Consider the following 25,225-nt stretch of genomic DNA (forward strand, 5'->3'; position numbering starts at 1 on the left):
CTCAGAACAGCCTCAATTAGTCAGGCCCTGGACTCTACAAGGTGTCAAATGCATTCCACAAGGATGCTGGCCCATGTTGACTCCAATGCTTCCCACAGTTGTGCCAAGTTGGCTGGATGTCCTTTGGGTGGTGGACCATTCTTGATACACACAGGAAAATGTTGAGCGTGAAAACCCAGCAGCGTTCTTGACACACTCAAATCGGTGCGCCTGGCACCTACTACCATACCCCGTTCAAAGGCACTTAAATATTTTGTCTTGACCATTCACCTTTTGAATGGAACACATACACAATCCAGGTCTCAATTGTCTCAAGGCTTAAAAAATATTATTTAACCCGTCTCCTCCCCTTCATCTACACTGATTGACATCAATAAGGGATCGTAGCTTTCACCTGGATTCACCTGGTCAGTCTATGTCATGGAAAGAGCCAGTGTTCCTATTATTATGTTCACTCAGTGTATGTTTGATGTTTTTGGTTGAGTACAATTTGATCTGTTTTGCAGTTGTTGCTTGGAAGTCTTAATTAGATGTTTTATGATTGCAATATTATTAGATGTATCAGGAGGAGTATTTATTGCGTTACCATTGAAAGCCCTATTTTTCCAGGGCTTCTTAAGGGGGAGAATTTTCTGTATTTACAGATTGATCCCCCAACCTTGCTCTAAGCTGCAGTCGATGGTTCTTAAGCCATCACCGTCTCTTAATCACAACACAGATACCTGTTAATTACCAAACGAGTTCAAGTGTTTTTGCTACTTAAAGAGGGATTTGAGATCGATGCGTTGCTTTGCTCTGGGTTGAGCGGTGAGCACAGTTGACCGTTTAATGAAACGTTGTGGGTTCTGCCAGCCTCTGCTGAAGGAGAGGAAGAACACAGAGGATAAAGCAATGGGGATATTAATAGGCAGCTGCACGGATGACATGGTTTCCTATTGGGTCAGGGATAAACCATGAACTTGTAAACTCACAGAGGGGCCTCTCTCTCCCCACTCCCCTCCCTCCATCTCTCTCCTGCCCTGTATAGTGTCATCAGTAAGCAGAGAGCTGGGCTCAATAGCCCAGGCAGCTCTGCGAGAGCAGCGATTAGACATCTCTCTGATTCTCAGCCCCAGCAGAGTTCACTCAAAGGTAAGCCAGTAGTTTACACCCTCTGAGACAACGGGCTTCCTCAGCCTTTGTTCTTCCCCATCCTCTGTGTTGCAAATACCTCCACATCTGATGTTTATCTGCAAGAGAACCATTGTCTGTTTTGGCTCTGTCCCTGCTGGTAGATTCATAAATGAGTAAAACATATATAGAAATTGGACGATATAAAAAATAGGTATAGTATAAAGTGTTTTAATATAAAAATTACATTACCACAAGCAGTAGGTAGCAGCCAGTAGACACTGTACCCTTCCTCCTCCTCCATTCCTTCTCCACTATGTGAAATATGAATATGAAGAGATACTTCCTGCCTCCTCCCATAGTTGAGCCAATCTTCTCCAGCAGAGAGGAGGCATTGCAGTGAGAACCACCCAGCCAGCCTCTCTCAAACACTGACCAGCAGCCATGACAGTCTCCCAACCAAGCCCAGACCTAACCCAGACCCAGACCTGACCCAGCCCAGCGCAGCCGCCTGGTGTCTAAGACATGGTCCCAGAGTGCCATTTTGCTGTGATCACAGCAGGCAGTGTGAGGTTAATCCCAAGAGACTGCAGGCTCAATCTCACCGCCTCCAGGCCGCACCCCAGGTTACCACTCTCCCATTCTGTCTAATGGCCCATTGAACAGCATGGCCTGGGGCTCACACCTACCCTGATTTCCCTGGCTGCATTGCTCTCGGCTCGGCTTGTTAGGATGCTGTGAGGTCCTCTGCAGCCACTGTGGACAACGTCCGAGTGGACAGTTAACCCCATCACCTCCCACAGTCATCTGAATAGGCCAGCCATTACTCACTGGGGCTATGGATCATAGAACATAATGCTCATCGACACAGAACCACTGGAGAGTATCCACTCAATACTAATGAAAGAAATGTGAGGGATAATAGATGAAATTACCATCAACAATAGCCTGTATTTGCCTCAATGTTCATCTTTAAAGTAGAGCTTTAGGGATTTTAAGAGTGAGGGAGGCTAGCTGCCAAGTGGAGCAGACAACTTTTAAAAGTTTAACCCTGAGCCATCTATTGACATCAGTTCATACATGTTGCTGTCACATACTTTAGGTAGTAGTGAATGGTTTACATAGGATCATGGATTGAGAATTCAAATGGAATAACTTAACTATTGAAGGACAATAGTCTCTGTATGTGTGTGTAATTTGTGTTTGAATGTGCACTTAAACACTTATTTGGTATAAATATATATGCTGTATTTAATTTATTTTTTTGCATCCATCATTTGTTATTTCTTTCAGAAGGATGGAAATATGCATCTGTTTTTTCCTGGATTCTTTCGTGCATATCTGTATGTAATTAATGTGGAGTTTGACAGATGGAAGAAAAAAACTGTCCTTGTAAGTGAGAGGAGGGTACATGCCACAATGTGTGAAGTGCAGGCATGGAGGGAGCCTCTTGCGTTTTTTTTTCTCCACAGTGCCAGCTGGACTAGCCAGCTCCTTACAGGTAGCTAGCTATACACACACGAACGCGCGAACACACGCACACTTGAGTTATGCTGTCTATTATGGCGTTATTTTTGTCTTGCCTGTGAATAAACGTGTAAGAAGAGTTGAGATTAGTTTATTTTATTATTCTATTTGTTTTTTTCTATCACTGATAACATAAGGCAACAAAAATATTTTTGGGGTGATATGAGGTGCTCCTAGAGCTTTTAAAATCACATTTGACCAAGATAATCCTACTCCACTACTTAAATTGCCTTAAACTGTGTGCATACAGTGCTGTTTGAAGGAGTGCTGTTTTTGTACGCATCTGTGTATGATTTAAGTATTAATGTAGCTACATTATCGCAATGTCTTTGCCTGGTATGAAATACAAATGAGGATTACAACTGTTGAGAAGGCAACAGGTCACGGTTGGTTAGCTGCCCAGGGGTGTCAACGATGGAGAGTCTCTCTCTGACAAGCTGTGGAGGAGGCTCCATTGTTGTTGGTATGTTTGGGTATTACCTGGAGGCACTATCGCTGAGACTACAGCATTATCCTATTATTAGGCTTAGTTGTTTACGCTTATTACTGCTTGTCAGTTAGTAAAAACTGTGAAAAATTGTATTTCCCCAAAAAATACACAACTACTGTTTTCTCTGATTTAGGTACACCGGCTTCCGATAATTTTCAGAGGTCTTAAACCGAGACATGACAGTTTTCATTTTTTTTTGCAAGTGTCAACATCCTGTTATCTTGTATTAAGTGACAGTGGTGGTCTTCACTGCACCACCAAAACAGGGTCCGTAAAATGTGACTGACTGTTACTGTGAGAGCCACCTATTTTATCTATATCTCTTTGTGCCCCAGCAGCACAGCACACCATGCTCATGCCTCTTGTCTTAATTACTGCATGGAGACCTTGTTAGTTGGGAATAGCCTTGATTGACATCTCTGTTTGCAGGGGAAGTGAACATGTAAAAAATCCCATCATATGGTCTGGCAGATTTTGGGCACTGAACCAGGGATGACAAATGTGCTCCAGCAATAATTCAATCTGCTACCACAATTCTCTAACTTTGAGGGACAGACAGAGTGGAATATTTAGCGCAATTAAACCGCCAAGTTATCATCCAGTGACTGTGATCAAGTGTTTACTTAAGATGGTTTTTCACAAGAATTACCCACTGACAGATTGAAGGGAGTAAAGATACACCAGAAGGGACAGAATGTTAGCGTGAATATGTTCACAACTACTTAGTTAATGTAACCTCCAACATTTAATTGTTGATAACTGACGGGCTAGCTACAGCAGTATCAGATCCAACATCTCCTCATTAAATGTATGGTGAAAGCCATTTTTATACAATCTTTACACTCTTAGAAAAAAGTTGCTATCTAGAACCTAAAGGGGTTCTTCAGCTGTCCCCATAGGAGAACCCTTTGAAGAACTCTTTTTGGCTCCAGGTAGAAGGCTCCCTTTTGGTTTCAAGTAGAACTATTTTGGGTTCCAAGTACAACTTTTTCCACAAAGGGTTGAACATGGAACCAAAAAGGGTTATCTTATAGGGTCTGACAAAGACCCCTTTTGGAACCCTTTTTTCTAAGAGTATATCTTTTCTGTTTTCAGGGGGTAAGGTTTGTCTCATTCCAAGCCGTAGCAAACCAACCCTCTCTCATTGTAGGCACTACCTCGTGGCAGACATAAAGGTAAGCAGCTGAAATGGCCCCTATTCTACGCCACATTCAACACTTACTGGACAGGACATCCAAAGTTGCTACAGCCAGGGGCTGTATAGAATTCAGGGTCTGCAAATACAATTCAGAGTCTGTCTCACAGTTTGAATAGCCTTGAACAAATGTCACTGTTATAGTTCAATATTATGCCATTCTGTAAGATGATTTTTCCTGCACTGGTGAGTAGTTTGCAAGGCTAAAATCTTATGAATGGTAGTGGTTTTAAGCCCACCCTATTAAAAAATGGCTGTGATAAAAGTGTGGGAGTAAGTCGCTCTAAATGGCGATGAAAGTTTGCGAGGCCCTGTCAGCTACAATTTCCCTCTGCTGCTGATCGAGAATCTGGGACGTGTCAATGCAGGCGTGTGAGACTGTGATTAAGGAGAGCAGTATGCGATGCGAGGCGATGCGACGCAAGAAGCAGGCTCTGTAGAGCTGTGGGCCCACAGCTCCCCCTCCAGTGGAGAGATCTTGGCAGAGTGTTCTCCCTTCATCTGTTCCCCGAGGTAGAGCAGGTCCCCCAGTGATCCACACGTCTCCATATTTTACACCCCCGAAATGGGCACTGGTCCGATCCCCCTATTTCTCTTCATATTTCGCTCCTCTTCATCCATCCGTTTGTGTGTTTTCACTTTCCTGCATTCTCACGCCAAATTTGAGTTAAGTTGTTGATTGCCTCAAATGTTTTTAGGTTTTGCAGACAGTTTTGTATTCCACTGCAAACCAGTAATCAACTTAGTTGATTAGCACTAGTGACTTGAAGAGCAGCTATTCAAGCGACAGAGAAGGTTTGACACATTTTGCATCTCTTTGTTTTCATAGAGGCTTAATGTAATCTTACACCTGCTACTTATAACACAGATTCTTAGCCTATATAAATGTGATATGTCTGGGCTGTTTGCCAGTATTATAATCCATGTTCAAAAATATGAAATGAAATACTCCATGATTGTGATTTGGCTATTCAACAACATTGTTACGGTTTGGAGACACAACCATTCTTGCTTGATTTTCAAAAATGTCCTAGCATTGATGATTTATGACAAGTCAGACTTTGTTCAATCCTTTGTCGCAGAGCAATGACTTATACTTTCAGTGGAGTTCTCTAAATACCTGACTATATCATACTCCGTTATTAACTTCTAGTACACCTCCCTTTTATATTTTTTTATAGGTCCTTACTGTCTCCTTACTGTCTGGCCACTTGACCAATTGAGAATAAACAAATGTATTTCAGGTGCTCCGCCAGACAACGTCTCCGCCAGCAATTAAATTTCCTGTCACTTGTGTGGGCGTTGACATGGATTACCTGTGTGGTGATTGGCCAGTGTGGCAGGATGTTTGTATGATGGTGGCTGGTGGTTGGTCAGGGGGGTTAATGAGGATTCTGAATGATGCCTACCCTCAGTGGGAGGTGTTTAATTGCTAGGAATGGATAGGTGACATCATATGACCTCAGTTTAGTTATAACAATTGTGTGTGTGAATGTGCTGAATTATTTCTAAATACCTTGGGGGTTTATACTAATATGTATATATATGGCAATGTACAATGTACAGTATATTTTACTTTCTTTAGGATGCTCTTTTTGTATAGAATGTAACCATGGTCTGACCCTTTAACCTAGGATTTGTCTAGAAAATTCAGCAAGTAAAGTAAAATACAAGAAATCGATAGCGATATGTTATTGAAAATGAAAATGAGGTCATTATTTGCCAGCTGCTTTTTGTGGCAATTTTTTAATGAAAAAGTGGAATCCCAGGTTTTTTATATATATTTCTATATTAGCTCAGAGGTCAAACTGTTTGAAAATGGGTCAGCTGGCTCAAACCCACTAGATAGTTAGACTGTAGGAGCTTTAGTAGCCATACTCCATATACACTGGTTAATCCAGGGTCATCTTGGGGTGCTCTACATTGAGGATGTTGACATAATTAGTGTGTATTCTTTATCCTCCGCCACAGGTTTTGAAGGTTTAAGGTAGTCTCCTCAATAATGCAAAAAGGGAAGACAGGTCAGTCTAGGCTGAGTAGAACATTCAAATACGTAGATATTCTCAACTGAGACCTCATTAGAGAAAGCATACTAACAGAGCAAGGACATGCTGGCTCACTCAACGGGCTGAGTCTTTACTGAATGTGAACCTTGATAAAGCCGGGGAGTTTTCTCAATGTCTTTAATGCTGCCATATTTCAGGACCAGCTTTGTCCTCTCGCTAGCGCATGTGCTGATAGACTTTCTCTTCATGCCTTGCCAGTTCCCATGCCAAAATCAACTTGTATTTCAAAGGGCTGTTTGAAATGTGGACATACTCCATTCATTTCAAACAACATAGTTGAAATGACATTTCTGTCATTGTTTTCATTGCTTTTCCTCAATTTTGTACCAGACAATGTAGAAAAAACATGTAAAGCTTTCGATTATGTTTGAAATTAACTGTTGCTACACCAAAACTATTAATAACTGGAGCTGCCTGTTACCATACAACCATTACTAACGAATGTGATGGAGTTGTGTACTTGCGGCTAAGTTCTCTTAATTTTGGAGTGGAATCATAAGATGTGCGTTCAGGGTTCTGTGATGCCCTTTGTCTCAGGTCTCTGTGCTCTTTCACCCAGACCTCTGTGTCTGTGGCGACTCCTTCTCTAACCCATTTGTGCATCCCTGTTTCTTGCATCTTTCATTGCATCCTACAGCTCCCTTCCTCTTCGCCCTCTTAGCTGTTATTTCTCTATGCAGGCTGATCTGAATTGTATCCATTTATATTTCTGATTTGTTTTTCTGGAGTTAAAACTATAAAAAATGTCAATATGTAAAGTCTCTTCCTCTTATGCTCTGACGATGCAGGGTATGCTAAGTAGATCCTTTCAAATGAGGTTTATGAGAGCGTGGAGCTGAATGGCATTGTAAAAATAGGGTTCTCACTTTAATTTGTATTTACTGCCGGTGAAGATATGAAAATATATGATTTGGTTAAAGCAGATGGTGAATGGGTTTATAAGTGTATATTTGATGAGCTGACCTCTTAAGCTAACTGCAATTTTAGGATACCCTAAACAGTTTGCAGTGTTTTGCATCAATAATGGACAATTACCAAAATACTCCTCAACAGCTTGTTCTCTCTGTGACTAACTTGGCTTCCAGATTGTGTGCCTCTCCCTCCCTCTCTCTCCTCTCCCAGAGTCTTAATCAATGCAGATGTTCTTGTATTCTCTTGCAGCAATAATTAAGAAGCTAGTCATTAGTATCTGAAAAGAGCCTGCTTATGTAAATATACCATTGTTGGGTGTAACAGTTTTGGGGGGTTTTTAAACTCTCATCCTCCAGCTACAGTTTGCACTTTACACAGGTTATCCAAGTTATATAGAAACATACAAAAAGCAGTAGTTTATGCTCGGTTCTGTGGCATATCAATATGAATTGATGATATTGTGATAGCGTACAACCTGAAGCTACAACTGTTCATATGCAGCACCAAGCCAAATACATCTCTGTGCAAATAGTGACTGTCCCCTCCATGGGAGAATCCAAGTGTCCAGACCCAGACCTCTTTGGCATGACTTAGACAAACATGGGTAAAAGACAAGGCTGACAGACTGACTAACTGACCCATGTGAAATTGTTTAGGCCGTGGCATTGGCCTTGTTGTTTCCACACGCACCCCATACAGTTTAAACGGCTCCTTCCTCACATACATACTCAACTAATAGCCTGTGGATTGGGAGATATTGCATACTTGTGTCCTTTCTCTCTCTGGGTCATGGAAGGGCAGGTGGACAGCTCATACCGTGGCCAGATATTCTCAATGTTATGATGCATCAGGGAGATGCATGCTTTCGAATCAATCCATTTTACAACAGGGCCCCGAGGGGAGCCCAGCTCATGCTCTAGGAAATGTGAATACAGTGAAGTATTGTGATAGTGTCAGAGCAGCTGCTGTTGTGTTTATGTACGCTGTTGTAGCCTATAGTTATGCTGAGCTCTGCTCCTCAAGATGTCCTTTGACTGCAGAAAGGACTGTCAGGTACCCTCATGTACTTGTCTTAGTAAGACTGTGCCGTGGTTGTCAAGGAGGCATTTCTGCCTCTTGATTAGTTGACCCTAGGAAGATACTGTAGGAGTTTGTTGTGTTTGGTCTCTATGAAAGTAAACTGAGGTCTTTTCAATTGTATACTTTATAACCTCTGCTATAGCGGTGCATGTTGTGTGTTTAAGTGACCAAAATATTTTTCCTGGACATAGTTTTGTGGTTTATGTCATGTAATTATGTAAAAAATAAAATACATTATATTTGATAGACAACTCCCTCCCCACGGAAAGGTGTCAAAAACTGATTCCCTCAAAGGCCAAGCCAACCTTGGTAAGCTCCAGTCTGAGAACAAACAACCATTGCTATTATTCATAATTAAACTCTTATTGTGTACTCTGCTGAATATTTCCATTCTTCTGCCTCTCTTCTGCGCTCGCTCGCTCTCGTTCTCCCTCTCCGTGCTTTGCACCTCATGGAGGGAACATCTGTCTGGCGTCAGTGAGGAGCCTGGCTGTGCAGATTGGAGCAGGTAGAGGAGCACATTGCAGCCCAGCTAATGATGAGAGTGTCTGCCCTCTCTGTTGGAGGAGACGCAAGCTGCCGTTTTACGCTCACTCACTCCAATCATACGCCCAGGGAAACAGATTTCCAAACATATGCAGTTATGTGATCCCCCCCCCCATTTATTTTTATTTTTTTAAAGTTGCTAAACATGCACATACCTAGGTTAACAGTTTGTGTGTGTATGGTTTCAAAAACTTTTAGAGAATTACTTGCTATAAACAGAATAACTTCATGTCTACTTTTCTAGTTTAAACACGTTGTAACTCCTATGTTACCCCTGTTGAAACATTCCTTGGAGTTTATACATGTGGTAAAAAATGTTGAATAATGTTGCTCACTTAAGTAAGCATCTGTTTTGTATAGCTTTGATATAGAGATTTGCTGTATGTGTCTTTGAGACCAGTCATTGTAATGTCTCTACGGCTAATGTGCTAAAAGGAAGTGCAATCCCATTTGAAGCCAATGCTTCGTATTGTAATGATGGTTAGTATGAATCAAACCCAGACGGAAATTATTCTCATGTTGAGCACTTATTATTTTATTTACAAGTAATTGACACTTCCCTTGGTGTAGGTCAACAATAGCCCCTTAACATCCCTGTCCAGCTGGAGGTGCTTAGCATTGAGGGGGGTTTTTATCCTGCTGTTCTCTCTGGACAAACAAATGTCAAAGGTGCTGCTAACTGCAGGTCATCATGAGGAAGTCATCACTTCACCAAACACACCCAGCCACTCCCTCCACATCTTCAGAGGCCATTTTTTGTGTACTTATTTAACCCTTATTTTACCAGGTAAGTTGACTGAAAACACATTCTCATTTACAGCAACAACGTGGGGAATAGTTACAGGGGAGATGATGGGGATGAATGAGCCAATTAGAAGCTGGGGATGATTAGGTGGCCATGATGGTATGAGGTCCAGATTGGTAGTTTAGCCAAGACACCAGGGTTAACACCCCTACTCTTACAATAAGTGCCATCCAGTCTTTAGTGACCGCAGAGAGTCAGGACACCCATTTAACATCCCATCTAGAAGACAGCACCCTACACAGGGCAATGTCCCCTATCACTGCCCTGGGGGATTGGGATATATATATATATATATATATATATATATATATATATATATATATATATATATATATATATATATATATATATATATATATATATATATATATATATATATATATATATATGTATATATATATATATATATATATATTTTTTTTTTTTTAGATAAAGGAAAGAGTGCCTCCTACTGGCCCTCCAACACCACCTGGCCTCCCATCCAGGGACCAACCAGGACTAACCCTGCTTAGCTTCAGAGGCAAGCCAGCAGTGGGATGCAGGGTGGTATACTGCTGGCAATTATTAAGTGTAGTGCGTGATCATGTGTGTGTCTGTGCTTGCATGAGTGTTTTGGCAAATGAGGTGTGCATGCAGGAGTGTGGGTGGGTGGGTGGGCTAACGCCCTCATTACCAGACTAATGATATTCAAAATCATACATGGCAGGTACATTTAAAAAAATCTTGGAATAAGGTTTACAATTAAAAAGTGAACAGGTTAGTCATACTATGGCCCCTTGTTGTAATTGCCCTTGTTGTAAGTTTTCCGACAAACAGGTTATGCTGCAGTGTGGGCTGCCTTACGTGTTGGTAACCTTTGCAGCCACTTGCCATCACTATAACAACTGGCCTCCTTGCAGCACAGTGCTTGCTCTGCTCTGGTTGCCGTGGCGAGGTGACTGAGGAGGTTTCACTGCAGAAGGAATGAGAGCAGTTTTGAGCTCCTTGAGAGACTTGTGGTCATGAAGAATGAGAAAGGAGCTGGAAATAGGCGTCTGTGAATCTGAAGGTTTCGTCTTTAGGCATTTTTGTCTCTGGTTAGTTTTTTTTGTGACGTTATATTTTTGGCCTCTGCATATTGTGGTTGGGCTCTATCACAGTGCACAATTTTTTAAGATTTCAAATCTTAGTTGTTTCATCCCAAATACTCTAGTATGTCAGTGTGTTATCTCAATTTCCCCCCAGCACATTGTCCTGGATGTATTACTGTAACTCTCCAAGAACAAAAAGGAAAGCCCTGAAAGCCCTCTCTAATCCAGTCTGTCATAGTGTAGACAGTTGAAAAACAGATTGGGCCATCGCCATGCAAATGACTGTTTAAAACCACTAGCGCCATACACAAAGATGCTTTTTTTTAATGTGCCCCCTTTCTTCACACCCACGATCATTGTGTATAAAATCCTGTTTTTCCTGAAAAGATTTCTACTCGCAGTCACAGACAATGTTCCCCCACACAAGCTGTCGTCTTTGTCACCCCCCTTAGTCAATAAAGAAGGATCTTTGGCAGTTGTCTGGATGTGAGCGCTGTATCTAGGGGACAGGTAGGGGCCCAATGAAGCCTGCCTACCTGTTCTTGTGTAAACTGGTCAATCTCCACAGATATGGAGAGCAGGAGAAAGGGAAACCGAGGAAGGATAGAGGGAATACATGTAGGGAGGGAGAGGCTACAGAGGAAAGCCCATTCTGTGAGGGGGAACTCTGTGACTCCTCTTAGGGTGAGGTGAAGAGGGAACAAGGCATGCTGATACAAACACCTCACCAACAATTACCCTCAACTAAAATAGCATTAACTGAAGTGGATGCTTGCTCCACAAAATACCTCCACAAACCTCTCATAATATGTTTGGCATGATAATCAAGGACGATTATATGAAAATACTCAAAAAGTGGTTAAGTTTTCATAGTCTGCATTCAAAGATGCTCAAAGGGGAATTTAGTATATTTTGTTGATTTGGAGTTAAAACAAAACATTTACATTTTGCCATGCTTGTTAGAAAATTGGGCTATAATAAGGATGTAAGGAAATTAGCATAAAGATCAACACAATTTTTACTGAAATAAATCTGTCTCTAAAATTTGAGAATGTGGAACAACAAGTCATATCTCCATCATGTCAGTGATTTTTTTACTGTGAGTTAGTGTCTTAGAGTGATGTTTGTTCAAAATAAAAGTTTACATTTGGCAATCAGAATAAAGTTTCTTTAAATGTTTCTTGACCTTTTCTAGAAGGGTATATAGTCTGATTGACAAAATGTGATAGTTTTTGAATCCGAAAGACTCAGTCAGTGGCTCTCGCATATAATTGAAGTAATTTGACCTTTTTGTTTTTAAAGACTGTTAGTGCTATCACTTACTGCAGCACCGTATACATATGTATTTAGTAATGGGGACCTTGGCCTCAGTTAGTGAGCAGTGAGTCAACAGATCAACAAATCATGGATCTGTTCACAGCAGATTGTCTTGCCTTGGCGGCTGTGAAACCCCAGCCTGTCCATCCTGTCCTACCAGTCAACTGTCCCCTGACTCCCTCCATGGGGTTTAGTCACAGCATTGTTTTAGCTGTCTCAGGAAGGAAGTGCAGTTCTGGTAGGCCCATAAAGACAGGTGTAAAGCAGGTGTAGAGGCTTTATAATGCCATGTAAAGTATATGGATAACAGCTCCCTTGGTGTTACGTGTGAAAGGTGCATAATGTGTACAGTTAAATAAAAGACATCCATCAGGTTTTTAATACTGTTTTTGTTTAATAGTCTAGTATACAATACATGTAGTCATACAGTAGATATGCCATAATGTGCAAACGTTTTTAACAGTACATTGTAGCCCTACCAACTGTAAAATCTGAACTCTGATCTGTACTATTGACCATTATCATAGCCAAGAGGTTTCTTTGTTACGATGGTGTATTTTTATGCTACAGTTGGTGGAGGAACCTGTTTACATTCCAGGGTGCTGTAGTTTATTTTTCTCTGCAGCTCTGTGAGGTTCCACACTGTATAGATTTCTTTCAGCTGATGAAATTAAAAAGACAGCGCAGTGTGTGTGGTGTGCCTTGCAGCAACATGATTTGCCTGCGAGTTCACGATATGGGTCGAGAGGGGAGTTCCTTTGGGGGGATTAAATAGATCCCGCTCTTCCTTCCTTCCCTCCTCCCCTGCCCTCCATCCTTGCAGAACACAAACAGCTCACAGGTCTGTGCAATAAGAGAGTACAACATATTTGCCACTGTGCTGCTCACAGATAACAATAAGAATAGGTCAAAGGTTAAGAGGGATTGTGGAGCACTGCATCTTGTGTGTTCCTCTGGCAAAGCTGTGAAGTGGAGTGTGTACATACTAGGCATTATGTGTAGGCTACATGGAAACAATCCATACAGCATTGCTTGGAGAGAATGTCGGTGGAGTGAAAGGCAATTGTTATCCCGATCAGGGCACTTTGAACCGTAGGGAGAAAATCAATTTAATCTCATAATCATGCATACTGTTTATGCACATATCGTGTTAGCTCAGGGATGGGCAACTGGTGGCCCTTGGCCCCCCTTTAGTATATATATAAATACACAGTTGAAGTTGGAAGTTTATAGACACTTAGGTTGGAGACATTAAAACTCGATTTTCAACCACTCCACAAATTTCTGATGTCATGGCTTTAGAAGCTTCTGATAGGATAATTGACATCATTTGAGTCAATTGGAGGTGTACCTGTGGATGTATTTCAAGGCCTACCTTCAAACTCAGTACCTCTTTGCTTGACATGATGGGAAAATCAAAAGAAATCAGCCAAGACCTCAGAAAATAATTGTAGACCTCCACAAGTCTGGTTTATGCTTGGGAGCAATTTCCAAACGCCTGAAGGTACCACGTTCATCTGTACAAACAATAGTATGCAAGTATAAACACCATGGGACCACGCAGCCGTCATACCTCTCAGGAAGGAGACGCATTCTGTCTCCTAGAGATGAATGTACTTTGGTGTGAAAAGTGCAAATCAATCCCAGAACAACAGCAAAGGACCTTGTGAAGATGCTGGAGGAAACATGCACAAATGTATCTATATCCACAGTAAATCAAGTCCTATATAGACATAACCTGAAAGGCCACTCAGCAAGGAAGAAGCCACTGCTCCAAAACCACCATAAAAATGCCAGACTACGGTTTGCAACTGCACATGGGGACAAAGATCGAACTTTTTGGAGAAATGTCCTCTGGTCTGATGAAACAAAAATAGAACTGTTTGGCCATTATGACCATAGTTATGTTTGGAGGAAAAGGGGGAGGCTTGCAAGCCGAAGAATACCATCCCAACCGTGAAGCACGGGGGTGGCAGCATCATGTTGTGGGGGTGCTTCGCTGCAGGAGGGAGGGACTGGTGCACTTCACAAAATAGATGGCATCATGAGGATGGAAAATTATGTGGATATATTGAAGCAACATCTCAAGACATCAGTCAGGAAGTTAAAGCTTGGTCGCAAATGGGTCTTCCAAATGGACAATGACCTCAAGCATACTTCCAAAGTTGTGGCAAAATGGCTTAAGGACAACAAAGTCAAGGTATTGGAGTGGCCATCACAAAGCCCTGACCTCAATCCTATAGAAAAGTTGTGGGCAGAACTGAAAAAGCGTGTGCGAGCAAGGAAGCCTGCAAACCTGCAAACCTACACCAGCTCTGTCAGGAGGAATGGGCCAAAATTCGCCCAACTTATTGTGGGAAGCTTGTGGAAGGCTTCCCGAAATGTTTGACCCAAGTTAATCTTACGGCTGAAATTTGGCAACAGCCAGTCGATTTGGCAACAGCCAGTGAAAGTGCAGGGCGCCAAATTCAAACAATAGAAATCTCATAATTAAAATTCCTCAAACATACAAGTATTATACAACATTTTAAAGATAAACTTGTTGTTAATCGCACCACAGTGTCCGATTTCAAAAAGGCTTTACGACGAAAGCATACCATGCGATTATGTTAGGTCAGCCAAAGAGAGGAGTCACAAAAAGCAGAAATAGAGATAAAATGTATCACTAACCTTTGATGCTCTTCATCTGATGACACTCATAGGACTTCATGTTACACAATACATGTATGTTTTGTTCATATTTATATCCAAAAATCTCCATTTACATTGGCTCATTATGTTCAGTAATGTTTTGCTTCCAAAACATCCAGTGATTTTGAGAGAGCAACATCAATTTACAGAAATACTCATCACAAATGTTGATGAAAATACAAGTGTTGTACATGGAATTAAAGATATACTTCTCCTTAATGCAACCGCTGTGTCAGATTTTAAAAAAGCTTTACGGAAAAAGCACACCATTGTAACGTTCGTCGTCCACGTCTGAGGAGTATGAAGTATCGGAGGACCAATGCGTAGCGTGGTACATGTTCATGATGAATTTATTAAACACAGAACACTAAAACAAAAATAATGAAGAGAATGACACAAAACGAAACAGTCCTGTCTGGTGACATACACAAAGACAGAAAATAATCACCCACGAAATACAGGTGGGAAGAGGCTACCTAAGTATGATTCTCAATCAGAGACAACTAACGACACCTGCCTCTGATTAAGAACCATACCATACCAGGCCAAACGCAAAACACAACATAGAAAACGAACATAGACAACCCACCCCAACTCACGCCCTGACCAACCTAAAACAAAGACATACTGTAACAAAAAAAATAAGGTCAGAATGTGACAACCATGCAATAATCTGAGTACAGCGCTCAGAGACCAAAACAAGCCATACATATACCCGCCATGTTGTGGAGTAAACATTATAAATATTCACTTACCTTTGATGATCTTCATCAGAATGCACTACCAGAAATCCCAGTTCCACAATAAATGTTTGTTTTGTTCGATCAAGTCCATCATTTATGTCCAAATACCTCCTTTTTATTTGCGTGTTTATTTCACAAATTCAAATTCACATGGCGCAGGCACTTTGTTCAGACGACAGTTCCATTACAGTTCGTAGAAACATGTCAAACGATGTATAGAATCAATCTTTAGGATGTTTTTATCATAAATCTTCAATAATATGCCAACCGGACAATTCCTTTGTCTTTAGAAAGGAAAAGGAACAGAGCTCGTGTTCACGGCCGCACGAGAGACTTAGCTCATGGCATTCTGCCAGACACCTGACTCAAACAGCTCTTATTCGGTCCCCCTTCACATTAGAAGCCTGAAACAACGTTCTAAAGACTGTTGACAGCTACACTTCCTAAGGAAGCCTTAGGAAGTGCAATCGGACCAAATTTTACACTGTATATTGGATAGGCAAAGACTTGAACACCTACAAACCTCAGATTTCCCACTTCCTGGTTGGATTTTTTCTCAGGTTCTTGCCTGGCATATGAGTTCTGTTATACTCACATACATCATTCAAACAGTTTTAGAAACTTCAGAGTGTTTTCTATCCAAATCTACTAGATATATGTATATCTTAGCTTCTGGGCCTGAGTAGCAGGCAATTTACTCTGGGCACCTTATTCATCTAAGCTACTCAATACTGCCCCCCAGCGATAAGAAAGTAAAACAATTTAAAGGCAATGCTACCAAATACTAACTGAGTGTATGTAAACTTCTGACCCACTGGGAATGTGATGAAATAATTCAAAGCTGAAATAAATAATTCTCTCTACTATTATTCTGACATTTCACATTCTTAAAATGAAATGGTGATCCTAACTGACCTAAGACAGGGAATTTTTGCTAAGATTAAATGTCAGGAATTGTGAAAAACTGAATTTAAATGTCTAAGGTGTATGCAAACTTCTGACTTCAACTGTGTGTGTGTGTGTGTGTGTGTGTGTGTGTGTGTGTGTGTGTGTGTGTGTGTGTGTGTGTGTGTGTGTGTGTGTGATTTTTTATTTCTTTTTTATTTTATCCGTCGGTGGCCCAACATAATTTCACTCAGGGCCCCCAAAAGGTTAGGGCTGGCTCTGACTGGATGTGGGTACACAGGCCCGCGATCCTCTGCAGCAACTCATGATTAGTTAAAAAAAGTGTGTCCCCCACCCTATGTTAGCTGGACCTGGGCCTAATTCCTCTATTTCCATCGGAGGTAGGTATCATATCTAGCAATTGCACTAGTCTTCATCACTCAGTCTAGCCTTGCTGCCCCACTAAAATAACCTAACCCTGCACACTAAATGGATTGAGGAAATATACATACTTTTAAACAATGTTGTGAAAAATTATCCAGTCTACCTGAAATGTATTCAAATCAGACATAATGGTTGCAGCACCTACTGTACATTGTGCATTGTATGTTTTGGACAAAAATAGGAGTTAATGAAGACGCATTTCGGCCTTTAATTGCCATTCAAACAATTATGTACTTAGTTTCTTCCAACAAATGCATTCCACATTATTGTTTTGCTTCAGATAGCAAAGCACCCAAAAGACTAAAACCTTTCATTCCAACAAAGGCCGTTTTTGGTCACCGTCAATAAAAGCATAAAAGCATTTATTTTACACGTTTGTCAAATTAACAGCATACTCCATCTCCCATAGGAACTGTGTGGTTCATTAACCTCTCTGTGAAGTGGGACAGATTTCCAGCGGTTACCATAACCTCTGTTCTGTTCCTAGCTCAATTATAATAGAAGAATTAAACATCCAATGATTCAAAACAGTAATGCTGCCTCTTAAATCCCTTTGTAGCAGCTCTCAGCTGGTAATGACTAAAGACAGTGAATATGGCACACAGCAGAGAGCTATCAACAGATATAACCACGGGAACCCGAACACAAGCAAATGTTATCCTTTGACTTTTGTGAGTACATTTTCTGCATACACTACATTTGGATCTAGATTGTTGGATTTGCGTTGGATAGACTGTGCAGCACGCGGCTGCACCATTTGCAGCAATATTTCTTTCACAGTTACAAAAAATATAGTAATAAGCATCTAACAGAAAACACCATTTCTACAGTGCCTTGCGAAAGTATTCGGCCCCCTTGAACTTTGCGACCTTTTGCCACATTTCAGGCTTCAAACATAAAGATATAAAACTGTATTTTTTTGTGAAGAATCAACAACAAGTGGGACACAATCATGAAGTGGAACGACATTTATTGTATATTTCAAACGTTTTTAACAAATCAAAAACTGAAAAATTGGGCGTGCAAAATTATTCAGCCCCTTAAGTTAATACTTTGTAGCGCCACCTTTTGCTGCGATTACAGCGTAAGTCGCTTGGGGTATGTCTCTATCAGTTTTGCACATCGAGAGACTGAAATTTTTTCCCATTCCTCCTTGCAAAACAGCTCGAGCTCAGTGAGGTTGGATGGAGAGCATTTGTGAACAGCAGTTTTCAGTTCTTTCCACAGATTCTCGATTGGATTCAGGTCTGGACTTTGACTTGGCCATTCTAACACCTGGATATGTTTATTTTTGAACCATTCCATTGTAGATTTTGCTTTATGTTTTGGATCATTGTCTTGTTGGAAGACAAATCTCCGTCCCAGTCTCAGGGCTTTTGCAGTCTCCATCAGGTTTTCTTCCAGAATGGTCCTGTATTTGGCTCCATCCATCTTCCCATCAATTTTAACCATCTTCCCTGTCCCTGCTGAAGAAAAGCAGGCCCAAACCATGATGCTGCCACCACCATGTTTGACAGTGGGGATGGTGTGTTTAGGGTGTTGCTTTTACGCCAAACATAACGTTTTGCATTGTTGCCAAAAAGTTCAATTTTGGTTTCATCTGACCAGAGCACCTTCTTCCACATGTTTGGTGTGTCTCCCAGGTGGCTTGTGGCAAACTTTAAACAACACTTTTTATGGATATCTTTAAGAAATGGCTTTCTTCTTGCCACTCTTCCATAAAGGCCAGATTTGTGCAATATACGACTGATCGTTGTCCTATGGACAGAGTCTCCCACCTCAGCTGTAGATCTCTGCAGTTCATCCAGAGTGATCATGGGCCTCTTGGCTGCATCTCTGATCAGTCTTCTCCTTGTACGAGCTGAAAGTTTAGAGGGACGGCCAGGTCTTGGTAGATTTGCAGTGGTCTGATACTCCTTCCATTTCAATATTATCGCTTGCACAGTGCTCCTTGGGATGTTTAAAGCTTGGGAAATCTTTTTGTATCCAAATCCGGCTTTAAACTTCTTCACAACAGTATCTCGGACCTGCCTGGTGTGTTCCTTGTTCTTCATGATGCTCGCTGCGCTTTTAACGGACCTCTGAGACTATCACAGTGCAGGTGCATTTATACGGAGACTTGATTACACACAGGTGGATTGTATTTATCATCATTAGTCATTTAGGTCAACATTGGGTCATTCAGAGATCCTCACTGAACTTCTGGAGAGAGTTTGCTGCACTGAAAGTAAAGGGGCTGAATAATTTTGCACGCCCAATTTTTCAGTTTTTGATTTGTTAAAAAAGTTTGAAATATCCAATAAATGTCATTCCACTTCATGATTGTGTCCCACTTGTTGTTGATTCTTCACAAAAAAATACAGTTTTATATCTTTATGTTTGAAGCCTGAAATGTGGCAAAAGGTCGCAAAGTTCAAGGGGGCCGAATACTTTCGCAAGGCACTGTATTTGTGTAGACATTTAATACCATAGTGTTTGATGCCATAGTGTATTCTATCATAAAATATGGAACTTGATCATTATTTTACAATCATCAGTTCTTCCCTGGAATCTAATAAAATAGAATCCTCTTAACCTTGCACAGATCCAGAGGTTATTTATTACAGGTACCTCTATCCCCCCTCATCCTCATCCCCAATTTCTCCACCAGACCACTCCTACACCACCCGTTCTTCTACACCCCTCCAAACTCCTACAAGAACTGATTGTCTTTAAACTAATTACGTGTTCAATTACACGCCTGTTGATCCCTTTTAATGGACTCATTATTTAATCAATTGTGTGGACTCAGACCTCAAGTAAAGTCCCTTCTCTTCCTTGTCCACCTCATACCCCCCTCTTTCTCCCCCTCCTCATTCAGGCCCAACAGGTTTCTTTAATCGTTTTTGTTTTCATGAAATTTATATAATTGTACCCTTTGTTTTCTAATGAGCTTTGTCCACCACCTCCTCCTCCACCCCTCCCATCTTCTCTCCACTCCTCCTCCTCTTCTTCTTCCTCCTCATCCTTCTTCCCTTCCTCCTTTTCTATTAGGTCCAATTTTATATGATGTAAACATTGCAGGAACGAAGTACCTGTAACTGGATTGTGTAACAGTTAGGCCTACATTTAGATACAGACTTTTATGTTGAAGTGTGCAAGCAGTAACCATGGAGTGGTTGCCCGGCCCTGTGGATGCGTTGCTGTGGGTGCTCCTGATACTGAAAGCAGAGAGAGCCGGGGATTTTCCACGGCCACCCCCGGCAACAGGAAGCCCTGTGTGGGGACATGTCAGCTCACTGTTTGCTTGTTGTGCAGATGAAGCCGGGGGTGGGGCGAGTGGGCAACCGAGCGCGTTCCAGGATTCCATCCAAATGAGTCAGCCAGCCCCCAGTCTATCTGACTGTTACCTAGGGAACTCTGGGGGCTTCCCTCATCAGCACTGAACTACAGACTCATCACTAGCTAGCAGAGACTGTAAAGAGACCAGGTGGACGACGTGGAGGTGAATTAGAATCACTGAATTAGCATGAATCTACACCTCTAGGCCCTATTTGCTCCCTACTAATAAGGTGTGTGTGAGGTCTAGCGACCAGCAAGATACAGTAACCTCATTGAAAGTCCAGAAAAGTCCAATAAGCTAAGTCCTATTTACGCAGCTAATGTATGCAGTTTAGATTTAATGGATTAGTGTAATAATGAGCTTGGCCGGTAGTTTCTTAAGTCAGTGGTTTGAGTAATAGCGTGGTAGTGCTAATGAGAATCTCCAGAGGTTATGTGGGGTCTGGTACATTAACCAGTGTGTCAGCTAGTGTCAGTAGCAGTGGAGTTGAGTTCACTTAATAACTGGGCTGTTTGTGTTCCTAAACCCAGTTCATTACCATGGCCAAATGAGTTTCTTAACCAAAAGCCATTAGTCCAGTGGATGACTTGTTAAAGCGAGTTAATTTGTTGAGCTGATGATGCATAGGAGCAGATCTGGAGTGACTCCCCCACTGTATACCTCTCACCTCTGTCCTGCTGGAGCCATATCTCTGCATGGTCTGCTGATCACTGCCACTGGCTACAGTGCCAAAGGATTGCCTCTTAATTAATTTCATTAGCTGTGTTTAGGATTTTTATGTGAAATCCAGTACTTCATGTTACAAAATAAATTGTCTCTTGGCAATGTGTTGTTCTACAATTAGAAATGTATAATTTAATTTTTTTTTGCAGAAATCTACTCTTGTGATTCTCCATGTTGTTATTGTTTATCCAAACAAAACGAAGGCTCAATGCACTGTTCATATCTTGTCTTTGACTAAATGACGTCAGAGTAGCCTTACTCCCTCTTACCGTGTTAGCAAAGAGACAAATATTTTATGAAGATTGTACTTGTTGAAAATACTGTATCACAAATTCTGTTTAATTTCTGTTCTTGATATAATCAAATACATGTATTTTTTTGTGATTTATTCGGATTATGTAATTGTTGTTTCTACATTTCACTTGTAAATCAGCTAGTTTGGAACAATGATTGAATCTGAAAACTGTGATCCTCCCAGTGAGACACTGAATACTAATTCACTATAACCCTGCGATAGGGAGAGAGAGAGAGATATGAGGAGGCAGTAATGGGCTTGGCTTGAGTGGGATAGGGGAAGGGGGAGGGGTGATGTTGGTGGTGGTGGTGGTACAAGTCCAGCCTCAGAAATAGAGCTGTGAACACCATCTGCCATGCTCTCTCTCCCCGTCTGTTAGCTTGACTGCAAGTAAAAGGGAGAATGATGCCCACATAACTGCATTAGAAGGACGTGGTTGCTCTTTGTCGTAGGTGTGGGTTTACAGGGTGTGAGGGGGAGGGAAGTGGTGGTGGATGTTGCAGGAAGAGGGCAAAGGGAAGCACTTTGCTTGCTGACAAAGGGAAGCACTCACCCACACAGACAAGGAGAAGGGAGGTTGGGCACGCGGGTATTCCTGATCACCCCCTCCATCGTCCACCCACCCAGCCTCCTACCTGATGAGTCCTGTCAGAGGATTCCTCTCCACACACTCTCTTCACATTATGAGCACAGAGCCAGCTCTTAGTCAGATATCAACTCCTGAGGTACACTACATGACCAAAAATATGTGGACACCTGCTCGTCGAACATCTCATTCCAAAGTCATGGGCATTAATATGGAGTTGGTCCACCCTTTACTGCTATAACAGCCTCCACTCTTCTAGGAAGGCTTTCCACTAGATGTTGGAACATTGCTGCAGGGACCTGCTTTCATTCAGCCACAAGAGCATTAGTGAGGTTGGGCACTGAAGTTAGGCGATTAGGATTGGCACGCAGTGGCGTTCCAATTCATCCCAAAGGTGTTCAATAGGTTTAAGGTCAGGGCTCTGTGCAGGCCAGACAAGTTCTTCCACACCGATCTCGACAAACCATTTCTGTATGGACCTCGCTTTGTGCAAGAGGGCATTGTCATGCTGAAACAGGAAAGGGCCTTCACCAAAAAGTTCCCATAATGTTGGAAGCACAGAATCGTCTACAATGTAATTTTATGCTGTAGCATTAAGATTTCCCTTCACTGGAACTAAGTGACCTAGCCCGAACAATGAAAAACGGGCTCAAAACATTATTCCTCCTCCCCCAAACTTTACAGTTGGCACTATGTATTGGGGCAGGTAGCGTTAACCTGGCATCCGCCAAACCCAGATTTGTCTGTCGGACTGCCAGATTGTGAAGTGGGATTCATCACTCCAGAGAATGTGTGATTTAATTGTTTTTTCCCCCCTCATCAATCTACACACAATACCCCATAATGAGAAAGCAAAGACAGGTTTTTAGGCATGTTTGCACATTTATTAAACCTAAAAAACTAAAATATCACATTTACATAAGTATTCAGACCCTTTACTCAGTACTTTGTTGAAGCACCTTTGGCAGTGATTACAGCCTCGAGTCTTCTTGGGTATAACGCTACAAGCTTGGCACACCTATATTTGGATAGTTTCTCCAATTCTTCTCTGCAGATCCTCTCAAGCTCAGTCAGGTTGGATGGGGAGCGTCGCTGCACAGTTATTTTCAGGTCTCTCCAGAGATGTTCGATCAGGTTCAAGTCTGGGCTCTGGCTGGGCCATTCAAAGACATTCAGAGACTTGTCCCGAAGCCACTCCTGCGGTGTCTTGGCTGTGTGCATAGAGTCGTTGTCCTGTTGGAAGGTGAACGCTTGCCCCAGTCTGATGTCCTGAGCGCTCTGGAGCAGGTTTTCATCAATATGCTCCATTCATCTTTCCCTCGATCCTGACTAGTCTCCCAGTCCCTGCCGCTGAAAAACATCCCCACAGCATGATGCTGCCACCACCATGCTTCACCGTAGCCAGGTTTCTTCCAGATGTTACACTTGGCATTCAGGCCAAATAGTTCAATCTTGGTTTTATTAGACCAGAGAATCTTGTTTCTCATGATCTGAGAGTCTTTAAGCGCCTTTTGGCAAACTCCAAGTGGGATGTCATGTGCCTTTTAATGAGGAGTGGCTTCCGTCTGGCCACTCTACCATAAAGGCCTGATTGGTAGAGTGCTGTAGAGATGGTTGTCGTTCTGGATGGTTCTCCAACCTCCACAGAGGAACTTTAGAGCTCTGTCAGTGACCATCGGGTTCTTGGTAACCTCCCTGATCAAGGCCCTTCTCCCCTGATTGCTCAGTTTGTCCAGGCGGTCAGCTCTAGGAAGAGTCTTCGTGGTTCCAAACTTCTTCCATTTAAGAATGATGGCAGCCACTGTGTTCTTGGGGACCTTCAATGCTCCAAAAAGGTTTTGGTACCCTTCCCCAGATCTGTGCTTCAACACAATCCTGTCTCTGAGCTTTACAGACAAATCCTTCGACCTCGTGACTTGGTTTTTGCTCTGACATGTGCTGTCAACTGTGAGACCTAATATATGTGGGTGCCTTTCCAAATCATGTCCAATCAATTGAATTTACCACAGGTGGACTCCAATCAAGTTGTTAAAACATCTCAAGGATGATCAATGGAAACAGGATGCAACTGAGCTCAATTTCATGCCTCATAGCAAAGGGTCTGAATACTTATGTAAATAATGTATTTCTGTTTTGTATTTGTAACGTTTTTTAATTTTTTTTATCTAATAACCTGTTTTTGCTTTGTCATTATGTGGTATTGTGTGTAGATTGCTGAGAATTTTTATTTATTTAATCCATTTAAATAAATACAAATAAATAAATAAATACATTTTTGTTTATCTAATCCATTTAGAATAAGGCTGTAACTTAACAAAATGTGGAAAAAAATCAAGGGGTCTGAATACTTTCCAAAGGCACTGTATATATATTTTTAACTCCAATAGGTCTAAGCCTTTATATCGCAATATCTACTAAGCTAACACATGGAATTGTTTTAAGATGGTCATAAAATGTATAATTTATCCATTTGATGTAGAATTTTATGGAAACCTAAATATATAAAATGTTTGTTTGATGAAGCATTGAATTTGCTCTTTACTGCTATAGCTCATAGAAACACAATTAATAACACATTTGTACATGGCAAAACAGACAGTCAAAAATGTAATCTTAAGTTACAAGGTTTTGACATGTCTGTCCTATATCTGAGAGGTATAAGAAAATTGCACTTTTTGCAATTTTTACAGCCCAGTACTGGGTTTCCTTCAGATGACTCCCCTGAAGCTTGTGTGCATTGTAGAGCAGAACAACCGACACCTTCATGTTCGTGAGAGTCTCCCCTAAACGTTGATTACTGTTTTGAGGAGAGGAGTATGTTTGGGCTTTTTTTTTATGGCATATTGTCTATTAACACCAAAAAAATTAATTCATTTGACTTGATCGTTTTATCGCCAACCCCAGAACTTTTTAAGCATTTTGAATTAACAAATTCTTTATTTGTTTGCATTTTCTCATCTGGAGCTTAACATGAATCTTCATCATTTGATGTTATTGATCGAAGATAAGCTCAATCAATGCTGTACGTGGCATTTCAATCCCCTTCACAACACTATCATGGATTTACTATATGAGATCCTGCTCTGTATTAAAACAGCTACTGTACATCTCTACGCATTTTCTGTGTAGCATACCACATTCCAACACTCATTCAAGCCTCATTCAAGCCTCTAATAACACTCAAGATATTGATAAAACATGGGTGGTGGATGTCGGATTTGAGGTGATTTTGAGAATTTGGTGAAAACTACTTTATAAATGCCATCTAATACTATAATAAGATAAATCAATTATCACTTTTCATTTCTCAGTGGTGCTGTCTCCTCTTCTTCTTGATATGAAAATAATTAACACAGCAAGTTGTCAGTCGATCAGTGACCAAACCTTTTCACATGTTCTGCCACGCCCCCGCAGTAGG

Source organism: Oncorhynchus mykiss, chromosome 6 (assembly GCF_013265735.2).
Source record: "Oncorhynchus mykiss isolate Arlee chromosome 6, USDA_OmykA_1.1, whole genome shotgun sequence".
Taxonomy (NCBI): Eukaryota; Metazoa; Chordata; class Actinopteri; order Salmoniformes; family Salmonidae; genus Oncorhynchus; species Oncorhynchus mykiss.